Consider the following 15,306-nt stretch of genomic DNA (forward strand, 5'->3'; position numbering starts at 1 on the left):
TGTTGGACATGTTTTAGGATAAGAAGTGATTGATTATGAAAATTGCTCATCATTGAGGCAGTAGAAGCATGAAGGGAATTTTCTGTTGCGGACACCTTTCAGTATTTTGGGTATTACTTTTTCTAAAAAAACTCCAAATGAAATGTTCTTGGTATCAAAAGAAAGCCAAAAGGAAATCCCACAACTTTTAAATTGAAAATTTTTAAGATGGAATGAACTAATCAAGAAAAGTGTTCATCAATGCGACGAAAGAAACATGAAGGGGTTTTTGAAAAACTTGTTTTGGAGTTTTTCATTCCAAAAATGATTTTTACACTTGAAATAATTTTTGCACATTTGTAAAATAATTTTTCATGAAGTATAGAGTGCCTAAGGTCAGTATAAATTCATATAAGAGCTTCAATTCAAATCAGATGATATGCTTGCACAATTGAAACCTAAAAACATTACAATTGAAAAAATATAAGGTCTTCAAGCTTTGCTCTTCAAATATCCATGGAATGCGCCAAGATATGTGCTCGTTTAGGTATTTCATGGCTTCCATTTTGTACTGTCCATTTGTGCCTTATGAAACTTAAACATGTTCAAATACTTATCGCATAAATGAGATGTTGTGATTTATCACTATCAAAACGGAATAGGACTCAAAAAGTCAAAAAAAAATATTATTGATGCAGATATGTTAGAAAAAAATTTTACTACTTTTCATCCCACTAATGTGCTCCCGTAGTAGTAAATAGGGAGAGAAAATTTACTAAATTTTCTGAACTTATATCATGTCTTCTTGCTGCTGAGCAAAATAACGAGCTTTTGATGATAAATCACCAAACTCGTCCAGTTGGTTCGACCCTATTCCCTGAAGTGAATATGAACACATCTCGTGATCGAGGACGAGGCCACAAATATGTTCATGGGTATGGTCGTGGTCGAAATAATCAATGGCATCGACGTGAGGTTACGATCCCCTAGAAAAGGGATAGCCCCCAGAAGTGGGATAATGGTCAAAATTAGCGATCCAGATATCATGAAAATGAATGCTACAGATGCGAAGGAAAAGGTCATTAGTCGCATACCTGTCGTACATCTAGACACTTAGTAGATCTATACCAAGCCTTAATAAGAGAAAAGGAAAATAGTAGAGAAATAGAGACAACTTTTGCTGATAATTTATTCCAATAGACCTTGATGTTGGACCATCCAACTCTGTTTATCTTGATATTCTTGATTTCCTTATAAATCAAGACGAAAAAAATGATCTAATATTTTTAAAATATGTGTTGTAGCGTGAATTGTCTTAAAGCTTTGATCGATTCTAAGATGTCTTTGCAAGATATTTGTTTAGCTGACAGTGCTACAACACACACAATTCTTTGAGATAAGAAATATTTCCATTACTTGAATATATTTTCAACAAATGTTAGTGCAATATCTGGTTCTACAAATTTGATTGAAGGCCCTAGAAGAGCTAATATAAAGTTATCCAATGGTACTTTATTACAAATTGATGAAATTTTATATTCCAACAGATCCAGAAGAAATCTGTTCTTTAAAGATTTAAGACTCAATGGATATAACATTGAAACTACAAATGAAGGCAATAAAGAATTCCTTTATATTACTTCTATTATTTTTTAGAAGAAACAAATTTTAGAAAACTGCCAACTTTATCTTCAGGATTGTATTATGCAAAAATTAAAGCAGTTGAATCATATAATGTCTTGCACCAAAAGTGCAATGACCCAAAGTTATTTATACTTTGGTATGATTGTCTTGGACATTTTAGAGATGTAATGATGCAAAGAATCATTGAGAATTCACAAGATCATCCACCAAAGAACCAGAAGATTCTTTTATCAAATGATTTCATGCGTATTGCTTGCTCTCAAGGGAAATTAATTGTCAAATCATCTCTTTCAAAAGTAAGTCTTGAATTTCCCAGTTTCTTACAGAGAATTCATGGTGATATATGTGGATCAATACATCCACCATTTGGACCATTTAGATATTTCATGATCTTAATTGGTGCATCTACTAGATGGTCACATGTTTCTCTACTTTCTACTTGTAATATTGCATTTGCTAGACCTTGTTGACTTTATAGGTCATATCCCGTTTTTATAATGAGAAATATCTTGGTTTCTTACCTGTGCCTTGAGTTTGTAAACAGGACCATACTTTGCACGCAAGGGTAAAGACATGGTGGAAGCCATGAGATTTTAATGCTCACACCACAAGATGACATTTGAAGAAGCAAAAGGAAATGAAGACCAATCTTTTACTCTTGTAAATGCAATTTAAATTCCTTGGTTTGTAATAATCATTTGTAATAATTTGCATATCATGCATAATAGGTATTTATGCTCAAGAGGCATTAGAATGACCATAGGAACCATCACCCTTTAAACTTAAATGTCATATGCTTATTCACATAGGGTTAATGAAACACAGAGGTCAAAATGAACTTAAAATTCACATTTTTAAGTGGTCTTGGTTGATCGAACACTTGGCAGTATAAATGCCTTGGTCGACTAAACAGGTCAGAAGTCAACATGTTGACTTCGCTCACTCGACTATACTGAATTAAATGCACCGTCCTAGGTCAACCAAACCATAAAGTGTCTGACTCTCCAACTACTTGGTCGCCAAATATGTAGTTCAAGTTAGCCTTGGTTGATCGAACTTAGATGAGTAGCCGACTAGACCTTTATCTTAGTCGACCGAACTCACGAAGGATTCAGAATCACCCTAAGATGGTCGACCAAACCTATAGTTCAAATTTGCCTTGGTCGACCGAACTTATAAAAGTGGTCAACCAAACCTTGTCCTTGGTCAACCAAACCTCTCGGGTTGGTCAATTTTTACCGCAGATAAATGAGATTAATTTTAATTAAACACCATTAATCTTTTTTTCCAAAAAGACCTCCGTGTCCCCAGTGGTTATTTTTTTATGGATGTCTATATATACCCACTTATTTGTCTTAATTAGAATTTGATTAGAAAAATTGATTAAGAAAAATATTCTCTCAAATTTTTATACTCCCATTGATCATACTCCACACTTTCAAGTATAATTTTTTCATATTTTGTCCTTTTCTTACTTGCAAAAATCATTTTGAGTAGAGAGCTTTAATCCTGTATACTCCTCATTTACAAATCAATTGCAAGTTGAAAGAAGTTTGATATTATTGTTGTGTGTGCATTATCCTCAATCATATCTCTTGGGTTATACTCTCACATAATCATATACTTTTGAAAATCTTTCTTGAGAGTTGGCTATTGTGATTAGTATTATTGTTGTGTGTGCATTATCCTCAATCATATCTCTTGGGTTATACTCTCACATAATCATATACTTTTGAAAAATCTTTCTTGAGAGTTGGCTATTGTGATTATTCCTATAGTATTTCATATATAAATATTGATTAGGAAAATCTAGTGTTTGCTTCTGAGTCTTGGATTCTAATTGCAAGACTTGAAAGCTTGCATTTTTTCTTTGATAAATCTTTTGCAAGCTTAAACCCTAAATAATTATTGTACTAAATATTTGAAAAATATTGTTGTGATATTTGTTTAGGGTTGTAGAGATTCTTTGATTATTCATATTGTGAAAATTCTATTTTGAATCAAAGGTATCACTTACTCACACTTAGACATATAGATACATATACTTTTGTGAGTTAATTCATTGTGTTAACAAGATCTCACTTGAGCATAACTTACTATTATCTATGAGTGCACTGATTGTACGTATTGGCACATACTTGCTTATTAGAGAAGCATTGATATTGTACATAAAAATCATTTGATTATCTGTTGTAATCCAAGCATGGCTGGAAGGGGTGTTGATCTAGCCCGTAAGGATCAGTTGTAAAGGTCGAGGTCAGCCCTGTTAATTTGACTTGGGGTTTACCTCACCTAGTAAGGAGAGACTTTGTAAACGGTGCCGCTCCACCCACAAGTGAGAAAAAGTTTTAGTGGAAATCCTCCTACTTGTTAGCTCGAGGCGGGGACGTAGACATTGTTGTCGAACCCCAATAACATATCTAGTGTTATCTTGTACTATGTTTGATTTACTTTCTGATATTTACTTCCTGATATATCTTCTAAATTTGTCTTTGAATACATATTTGAAATTGATTGAGAATATATGAAGTAAATATTCGTCATATTAATTACTGATTTATTAATATGTTTTTTAAATACGAGTTTTAGACATACCCTAGGTTATGAACATACTAATTGCTGATCATTTGACCTAAAAAATTTAAAATATCCAATTCACCCCCTTCTTGGGATTACACTAAAGTCAACAGACTTCTTTCTCAACTGATTAGATTACGAGCTCATTTTCCCAATTATCAATTAAATCAATTCATTTGGATAATGCTAGTGAATTTACATCCCAAACTTTTGATAACCTATTGCATGTCACTTGGAATAAATGTTGAACATCACATTGCTTATACCTATAGACAAAATGGTTTAGCTAAATCTTTTATTAAGAGACTTCAACTCATTGCTAGACCTATGATTATGAGAACAAAATTGCCTTTATCTATTTGGGGACATGTTATTCTTCATGTTGCATGTTTAGTTCGTATAAGGCCAATTGCTTACAATAAACTTTCACCCATGCAATTAGTTTCTAGACAAAAACCTGACATTTCTTATTTAAAAACTTTTGGTTGTTTAGTATATGTTCCTATTTCCCCTCCCCAAAGAACTAAAATGGGTCTTCAACATAAACTTGGCATCTATGTTGGTTTTGATTCCCCTTCTATTATTAGATATCTTGAACCTTTAATAGGTGATTTGTTTAAAGCATGGTTTCAAGATTGTCATTTTGATGAAACAGTATTCCCTACATTAGGGGGAGCAAAATCAATGTCTGAAACACAACATGAAATCACATGGAATGTCATGAGTATATCTCATTTAGATTCTTGCACAAATCAAAGTGAACTTGAAGTTTAGAAGATTATACGTTTGTAAGGGGTTACAAACCAATTACCGGATTCTTTTGCCAATACCAAGGTCATATTAAAATCTCATATACCGAGTCCAAATATTCTAGCACGTATTGATGTCCCTGAAGGACAACATGCGTGTTGAATTTTTGAGTCCGTCTCCTATTTTGATTATGACAAACCACATTATCTCATTTGTATGCCTTGAGTATTTGAACAGGTTTATATTTTAGTTAGCATAGATGATGATGCAATTTGGAAGTCGTAAGAGCATCTAAATGAGCATACCCCAGCGTATTCCATGGAATTGTAAAGGTGTAGCACATGAAGATTGATTTCTGTTTCAAGTTGTATTATGTTTCCTTTTATTTTCATTCATTCAGGTCTGTAATTATAATCAAAGGTTTGTAATAATTAATGCATTAGATGCATGGTAGGACTATAAGCTCAGTAATGACCATAGACAAACCGTAGGATAATCAAAAGACATTAGACAAACTGACGCTAGGTTTTTAGGCCAAATTAAAAAGCCTAGACCTTAGATTAACCTTAGGTCTTTGCATGTAACTTTGGCTCAAAAATAGAACCTAAATCTTAAGTTTGAAAGCGTATCAGGCAACCGAACCATGTGCATTGCCTCGATCAACCAAATGGTTCAAAAGTCAAAATGGTTGACTTGAGTCGGGCGACCGAACCAAAATAAACTAAGTGTCCTCAGTCAACCGCACGTATAGAACCGACTTTTTCACCTTCCCCGAGCGCCCGAACTTTAAGTTCATTTTTACTCCGGGCAACCAATGATTACGCACCGAAACTATGTAATTGGACGTTTAACCCGAGCTTTACGGTTTATATTTTTAATTAAATATCTAAAATTGTCTAATATTTTAATAAAATTCCAAAATCATCATTCTTGAACTTTATTGCACTATTTATGAAGTTTTGGTAATTTTTTGTCACAGGAAAATTCCCGGGAATCAGACACCTATTCATATTTTGTGTATAACTTTTCCGTCCAAGCTCCGATCGAAACGATTCAAAATTCTGGAGAAAGAGGAAAGGATTATCTACAACTTTTGTGTTTTAAGTTTTGTGAGATACAGGCTTCAAAAGAGTTAGCTTTGCGATGAACAAAGAATGAAAAAAATGAAAAAATATAGCAATTCGGGTTTCCTATTCGGGTCTAGGGCTTTCCCCCTCTATCCTATTTAACCCTTCTCTTTCTCTTCTTGCGGAGGCAGCCCCCATGGCTCCCCATTCTTCTCTTCTCCTTCTCCTTCTTCTTCTTCTTCTTCTTCTTTAGTTTGTTTTTTTTTTGTTCTTTTCAATTTTGCTTCTCTCCCCTTGTCTCTCTTCCTTCCCTTTGTCTTTCCTCCCTCACTCTCCCCCTTTCCTCTGTTTCTCTTGGCCTCCTCTGCCCTTTTGCAGTACGGCCAGCCTCCTCCACCATCTTCAGTAGTCCCCAAGCACAGCAGAACACTAGCCAACTCCATAGCAGGACCACTAAAGCGCAGCAGCAACTTCTCCAGCACAGCAGCAACTTCACGGCTCCGTGGATTTGTTTCTCTCTCTCTCTTTTCCTTTCTTTCTTTCTTTTATTTACTTTTCTTTGAATCTTGGAATATTGAAGAAAGTTTAGTTTTTTTTTAATGTTATTGGAGTTTTCTTTCTTTTTGTTTAAGTTGAGTAATGTTGGGTATTTCATTATTGTTAAATTAGTCTCTTTGTTTATCTAATTGATAGTTATTTTAATTTAGCATTCTTAATTAAATTCAGATATTTTTTTTGTCGAAATTCGATTTAGTTAGGGTCTATGATTAGTAAAGGTTGTGTTTTTATTGTGTTCCGTTATTGTTTACGTTTTTTTTTAAAATTTCCGTTGAATTCATGTTTGCATTTAAATTGTGAGTCTTGATTTGATCTCTTAATTGTGCTAAAGGTTCGATTTTTAGTAGGTTCGGTTTTTTTTTAGTATGTGTCTAGTTTAGTTTCCATTGTGTGTTTTTAATTCCATGTTCTAGGTTGCCATTTTTAATTAACGCGTGTCCTAGTGTTTCCTTAAGTAGACTAGGGTTTTCATTATTATTATTTTAATTCCATGTTTAAAGTTTCCATTTTTAGTTAGTATGATCTAGTGTTTCCTTAAGTAGACTAGGGTTTTCATTATTGTTATTTAATTCCGTGCGTGATAGTTTTAGGACTTTAATTTGTGTTTTCATTTAAGTCTCCACAATCTTAAAAACCCGAATCTGAACTGAGTTCAGTGCATTTTTAATTTTGATTGGAAGAATGTAAAATCTGAGATTAAACGCATTCCCTGAGGAGACGATCTAGCCCTTGGGCTTAGTATTACACGACAGAACTCCTATACTTGGGATAGCTCTCGAGCTGCTCATTTTTCGAGTGAGTCAAGTTTTTGGCGCCGTTGGCGGGGAATGTCGTCTTAGTCTTAAATTTGCGTTTTTCCCGTCATTTTTGTTAGTTTTATGAAAATAAGAAAAAATACAAAAAAACAAAAAAACAAAAAATTTCGAGTTTTGAAAAATGGCTGCACCTGCACCGCGCACGATAATGGATTTTATGTAGCTTGAATATGCCACTGCATCCTCTTTTACTATTTTGCCTTATGATGAGCTTAATTTCATGATGCAGCGCGGGAGGACGTCATTGCTACCCAAGTTCTATGGGATGAAATCTGAGTGCCCATATCAGCACTTAGCAGAGTTTGAATTAACCTGCAACATGTTTTTCTCTCATGCTAGAGCTGACGAATCTACTGGACTAAATTTATTTCTTGCTACTTTGCAGGATAGGGCACTGATTTGGTTTCATTCCTTGAGACCTCACTCTATCACTAATTGGACTGATATAGAGTGTGAATTTCTACATGCATTTTGTCCCTCACAGAAAACTCAATTTTTGCAGGAACAGATTCTTAATTTTGTGCAGCAGGATGACGAGACATTTAGGGCTTGCTGGGAGCGATTCAAGGATCTACTAAGCACTTGTCCACATCACGGGTTTGACTCATGGAGGTTAGCTGATTATTTTTATACTGCTCTTACCCCTAATTGCAAGTGTTTTGTCCAGACTATGTCTAATGGAGAGCCCGTCAGCGAGGATCCAGATCAGGTATTATCGTTCTTTGATTACTTAGCTGACAATGTCCCACAGTGCAATACACGATACACTCAGGCACCCATGACTGCACACCCTATCAGCACAATTAGTGGTGATGATGCATATGAACCACCAGAATACCCAGATATTCCTCCGCCTCATTACCAGCCACAACAGATCCCTCAGAGCTGTATGCCATTAGAATTTTTGGAGGATAGCATAACACAGATGGCGAACATGCTCCAACAATTCATGCAAACTCAAGTCGATCATAATAATGAATTGCGGGATACCATTAACGCGATAAGCACACAGTTGGACATCTTAGAAAACGAGGAAACACTCATAGAACTTCAGCCTAGTTCTCAAGAGTACCAGCAACCGCAACAACAAATACATGATGTTTCTCTTGAGACAGCAGAGGCCACCATCACCTTCAGTAGTGAGAAAGACGACCCGCAATCTGAAATGCTCATCGTCGGACAAATAGTTGTCCCAGCACCGAAAGTTATGGCTGAAATAGATGAATTCAAAGAAAAATCAGAGGAAACGAGCCCAAAAGTGGAGCATTTAGTTGATGAGGAGGCTGATACTCATACGGAGTGTGTACCTCATACTCCGAGCTCAGAAACCGTGGAACCGTCACTCCCACCTAAATAAGATGTTAAGGAGCCTAATGTGGAGGTAGACTCTTGCAGTGGTATGATGATATGTACACCAGATAAAGAGGGTGACCAGTCTGGTGAGCATATAATTTTCAAAGAACCAGGTAAAACCTTTAATATTAATGCTTCTGAAGAACTGCAGGTAATTATTCAGCTCACTTTCTCTCTACCGTTAGTTCGTAAAGAAGTACATTTCCTGGACACAATGTTGAATAAAGACCATTTCTTGTCCACACACGAGGGTCAACCTGCGCACGTATTGTTTGGTATTTTGACATGCATTAATTCATTTGAGGCTGATTTTCGTGCAGGTATAACGACTGATCAATTGTGGCAGCTTAAATTTGGAGAACTGCCATTGCAATTTATAGACCTACGGCCACCAGACGAAATTCCTCCAGAGCCTCCGCCAGACAATTGTGATGTTTTTCTTTTCGTTCTTGTCCTTTTATTTTATCTTATTTTATTTTTAGTTAGTTTTCAGATCTATTTTCTCGTAGTTCGATCTTTGTTTTCCATTATTTCACCACTCAGGTACGCCTTACTTTTCCCGTGCACAGTATTTTCTATTTCCCCTATGCTTTCACATTGAGGACAATGTTCCACTTTAGTTGGGGGGGATGAGCATTCGCATGTGACACTGTGCATGTACACGTACTGGGGTTAAAAAAAATAAAAAAATAAAAAACAAAAAACAAAAAACAAAAAAATAAAAATAAAAAAAATCAAAAAATCAAAAAGAGAGAGAAAGAAAGGAGGAGCACTGAGGAATTACATTGCATTATGCCATGCTTAACACTGACTCATACCTTTCACATACTTGCGTATAACTTAAGAATGACACACTTGAGTCAATCATGCGTAGTTTTCTCTTTATATGATCTTATGACTCCATGAAGAATCGATTGGTAGTACATTCGTGTTAATTTAACTATATAATTTCCTGTATTTACACGGCATCTCACGAGGCTGAATAAGCACATTCACGTGATTCATTGCACTTAGGGTTTCTTGTGAGCACTGAGAGAACACCCGTGGCGACTATAACACCTTGTGAGATATCCTTAAGCTATTTATCATCCTTTGGAGCGTTAATATTAAATCAGAGTTCACAGAACTCAATTCTATTTTTTTGGATGATTCCTTGTACACTAGTCTATTTTTTTTTATTTGCTAGCCTAGAGGTGACACCTAGTGGGGAGATAGAAACCTAGGTCTTGTAGCCTACTCAAAATGTGAAGGCTGAGCCACCCCTAGAGATAGACTTAATTCATGAACTCCTATTCGAGCTCAATTCCCATTGATGGTATGAAGAGTACAAAAAAAAAGTGTTATGATTGTCCTAATTGATCAAGAAATGACAGAAAATGAAGAATGAGCAAAATAAAGAATAAGCAATACACATGCGCATGAAATGAAATGTCAATTTCGGCCCATACATATCACAAAAAAGTCAAGGACGACACATATTTTCCACGTATGAAGATGCTTCAACCGGTTAATGCCGCAGAGGTATTCACGACAAGTTTGTGAGTAAGTTGATCTAGGGTGGTCTCAGTTGGATATGGCGAGTAAGTGAGAAGATGCTAGGGTGAAGGACCCGACACCTTATAGATAGGCTAGATCCTTTCCAGACTAGTCCACTCCATATACTTAGCATTGTTCCTTTTAATATGTGGGATGTTTGATCGCGACACTCCTCCTCACATATGATGAGTGAACCCATTTTCTTTGAGTGTTCTTGAGGGTATACCAGTTAGGCCGAGTCAAAGCGACCGTTCTGAAGGTGTCCATTGGCATCCTAGGTGTACTGAGTCACACACATTACACACACCTCGAGAGTTTACCTGTTTATACTCGAACTTATATGATTGCATTAACTTTAAATGTGCCACTGATTAACTTCATGTGAGTATCCAACTCTCAAATCACATATAAACGATGAAACTTGCATGAGTGACGTGCTTTGGAGTCGTGTTCATTGAATATGAATGAGCTTGTGTGAAATTCAGCTATGTTCTTGTATGTGAAGTGGTATAGTTATATCGCATGTGCATTGATTTCATGATCACCGGAGTATGTAGTTGTAGACACCACCCTGAGATTCATTCACGTCATTTGCTAGAGACTAGCAAAACGTTAGTTGGGGGGTGTGATTACGCACCGAAACTATGTAATTGGACGTTTAACCCGAACTTTACGGTTTATATTTTTAATTAAATATCTAAAATTGTCTAATATTTTAATAAAATTCCAAAATCATCATTCTTGAACTTTATTGCACTATTTATGAAGTTTTGGTAATTTTTTGTCGCAAGAAAATTCCCGGGAATCAGACACCTATTCGTATTTTGTGTATAACTTTTCCGTCCAAGCTCCGATCGAAATGATTCAAAATTCTGGAGAAAGAGGAAAGGATTATCTACAACTTTTGTGTTTTAAGTTTTGTGAGATACGGGCTTCAAAAGAGTCATATTTGCGATGAACAGAGAATGAAAAAAATGAAAAAATATAGCAATTCGGGTTTCCTATTCGGGTCTAGGGCTTTCCCCCTCTATCCTATTTAACCCTTCTCTTTCTCTTCCTGTGGAGGCAGCCCCCATGGCTCCCCATTCTTCTCTTCTCCTTCTCCTTCTTCTTCTTCTTCTTCTTCTTTAGTTTGTTTTTTTTTTGTTCTTTTCAATTTTGCTTCTCTCCCCTTGTCTCTCTTCCTTCCCTTTGTCTTTCCTCCCTCACTCTCCCCCTTTCCTCTGTTTCTCTTGGCCTCCTCTGCCCTTTTACAGTACGGCCAGCCTCCTCCACCATCTTCAGTAGTCCCCAAGCACAGCAGAACACTAGCCAACTCCATAGCAGGACCACCAAAGCGCAGCAGCAACTTCTCCAGCACAGCAGCAACTTCACGGCTCCGTGGATTTGTTTCTCTCTCTCTCTTTTCCTTTCTTTCTTTCTTTTATTTACTTTTCTTTGAATCTTGGAATATTGAAGAAAGTTTAGTTTTTTTTTAATGTTATTGGAGTTTTCTTTCTTTTTGTTTAAGTTGAGTAATGTTGGGTATTTCATTATTGTTAAATTAGTCTCTTTGTTTATCTAATTGATAGTTATTTTAATTTAGCATTCTTAATTAAATTCAGATATTTTTTTTTGTCGAAATTCGATTTAGTTAGGGTCTATGATTAGTAAAGGTTGTGTTTTTATTGTGTTCCGTTATTGTTCACGTTTTTTTTTAAAATTTCCGTTGAATTCATGTTTGCATTTAAATTGTGAGTCTTGATTTGATCTCTTAATTGTGCTAAAGGTTCGATTTTTAGTAGGTTCGGTTTTTTTTTAGTATGTGTCTAGTTTAGTTTCCATTGTGTGTTTTTAATTCCATGTTCTAGGTTGCCATTTTTAATTAACGCGTGTCCTAGTGTTTCCTTAAGTAGACTAGGGTTTTCATTATTATTATTTTAATTCCATGTTTAAAGTTTCCATTTTTAGTTAGTATGATCTAGTGTTTCCTTAAGTAAACTAGGGTTTTCATTATTGTTATTTAATTCCGTGCGTGATAGTTTTAGGACTTTAATTTGTGTTTTCATTTAAGTCTCCACAATCTTGAAAACTCGAATCTGAACTGAGTTCAGTGCATTTTTAATTTTGATTGGAAGAATGTAAAATCTGAGATTAAACGCATTCCCTGAGGAGACGATCTAGCCCTTGGGCTTAATATTACACGACAGAACTCCTATACTTGGGATAGCTTCCGAGCTGCTCATTTTTCGAGTGAGTCAACCAAATCCTTAAGTTTGGCAGACCGAACTATTTGTTAAGCGACCAAACCTTGAGCAGTTTGGAAATCGCCTTAGACTCAGCCACCCAAACCGTTCACCAGGCACCCGAAGTTGAAATTCAACTTTTATGTATGTGTCTGTTCGGGCGACCAAAGCAAAGATCCGGGTGATCGAAACTCTCGGTTTGTTCAATTTTTAATCGCAGTAACTCAGGTTAATTAAGGGTAAATTGGTTTTAAAATTCATTAAATAAATTTAATAATACCCTTCAAGTCCTAATGGTCATATTTTTAATGAAGACTATATATATGCCTTCATTTGCAAAGATTAAGTAGAGATTAGGGCTTTTGATTAAAATTTTTTTCTCTAAAATTTTTAGTACCTCTCTTTCACATTCACGCCCAAAAACTCCACCTATTCTTATTCCCTTGCAAAATATTTGGTGTGAGTGCTTTGAGAGATCCTACACTTCCTATACAAGCTTATACTCTCATATTGATTGTTGATTATAAAGAGAGTTAAGCCCAAAGTTTTTTCCCAGTGATTTAATCAATAAAATCTTTTTGGGGAAGACTTTTTACTAGCTTGTGAGTCTTTGCACTGTTATTGCAAAACTCTTGAGCTTGTCTTGTGATTGTGAAGAAAAAAATATTTTTGACAAGCTTGTGCTACTAACATCTCTTGTGCTTAAACTTTTTGAAAATCATTCTGAGATATTAGATTATACTCTTTGAAAATCTTTGAAACCCTACTTGTGGTTGAAATATATTTGTATATATTTATTCAAAGATTGATTGATAATACACTCTCACACTTGATTGCTTAGTGACATTATCTAGAGTGTTATTACACATATTTGCACCGAGCTTAAAGTTTTTATCATTTGGAAGTGCATTGGTTATTGCATGTGCATATCAGGTACAAATCTGCTTGTTGGAGAAGCACGCATTTTGTACACGAAATTTAAATTAAATACCTATTGTATTCCAAACGTGGCCTGAGGGGGCGTTAATCCAACCCAGAAGGATTGGCTGTAAAGGTTGGGTCAACCCTGTGAATTTGACTTGGTTGTAACCGGTGCCGCTCCACCCATTAAGTGAGCAATAGTGGTAATGCTTGGGCTTGCGAGCTGAGGTAGGGATGTAGGCAGTATTAGCTAAACCCCGATAACATATTGTGCGTGTACTTTATATTTCCGCAATTTATTTTTTGCACTTTCATTTTCAGCACATGTATGTTGTATGCTTGATTGATATGTTGTACATGTGCTGATTGGGTTTACGATTATATAGACAGACCCTAGGTTGTGTATTACTGTTACTGATTTGGATAAACCTAAGAATAAATTTTTAATACCAAATTCACCCCCCTCTTGGGAATATACCAATTCCAACAATGCGACTAATGAACCTAAACCGCAAGTTAAGCATGGAAGGCCTGTTGGTGTAAAAGATAAAACTCCCACAAAGAGAAACTAAAATTTGTAAACATTCCAGAATAGGTTACAGAGGTGGATAATCCATTTGACATTCACAAACTCGTTTTTCCTGAAAATGAAATCTCTATTGTAGAACCTCCTAAAAAAAAACCTCCTAAAGAGGAATCTCCTGAAGAAAACTCCTAAAGAGACATCCTTTAAAAAGGGGTAGGTACTCGGAAATAATAATGAGATCTCAATTCATTATACTAGAGAAATGTTGGATAAAAATAAAGTTATTGTCGGCAACACATTTACATATGCAGTAACTACTAACATTACCAAATGTAATGAGGATCCTGAACCTAAATCTATTAATGAATGTTGATATAGAAGTGATTGGGCAAAAAAGAAAGAGGCTATCACATCAGAATTAAACTCTTTTATCAAAAAAAGGAATTTTTGGACCTGTAGTCCAAACACTAGAAGATGTCCAACTCATTGGATACAAATGGGTATTTGTGCGCAAGAGAAATGAAAATAATAAAATACTCAATATAAAGTAAGGCTTGTAGTACAAGGTTTCTCGCAGAAACCCATAATTGATTATGAAGAGACATATTCTCTCATAATGGATGGAATCACTTTCAGATTCATAATTGGGCTAGCAATTGCTGAATGAATGGGTATGTGTCTTATGGACGTAGTAACAACATACCTATATGGATCATTGGGTAATGAAATTTATATGAAAATCCTTAAAGGATTTAAATTGCATGAAGAAAAATCCAGAAATTGATATTCAATCGAACTCCAATGTTCTTTATATGGATTAAAGTAATCTAGACGCATGTGATACAATTGATTGAGTAAGTACTTTGTGAAATAATGATTCATAAATGATCCAATTTGTCCATGCGTTTTTATTAATAGATCAGTTGCCAAATTTGCTATAATTTCTATTCATGTTGATGATTTGAATTTAGTTGGGACTCCTGAAGAGCTCACTAAAACTGTTAATTATTCAATGGTTGAATTTGAGGTGAAAGATTTAGGAAAGACAAAATATTGTCTTGACCTACAAATTGAACATGTAAATGGCAAAATTCTTGTTCATCAATCTAAATATACCGAAAAGATATTAAGGCAAGTCTATATAGACAAAGTTTATCCTTTGAGAGGTCCAATGATGGTGCGATCACTTGATGTTAAGAAGGATCCATTTCGACCTCATGATGAGGTGGAAGAATTCCTTGGTCCTGAAGTACCATATTTAAGTGCTATTGGCTCTCTAATGTATCTAGCCAATTGTCTAAGACCCGACATTGCATTTACTGTAAATCTACTAGTAAGATATAACTTTGCTTCTA

Source organism: Malania oleifera, chromosome 1, assembly GCF_029873635.1.
Source record: "Malania oleifera isolate guangnan ecotype guangnan chromosome 1, ASM2987363v1, whole genome shotgun sequence".
NCBI classification, from domain to species: Eukaryota; Viridiplantae; Streptophyta; class Magnoliopsida; order Santalales; family Ximeniaceae; genus Malania; species Malania oleifera.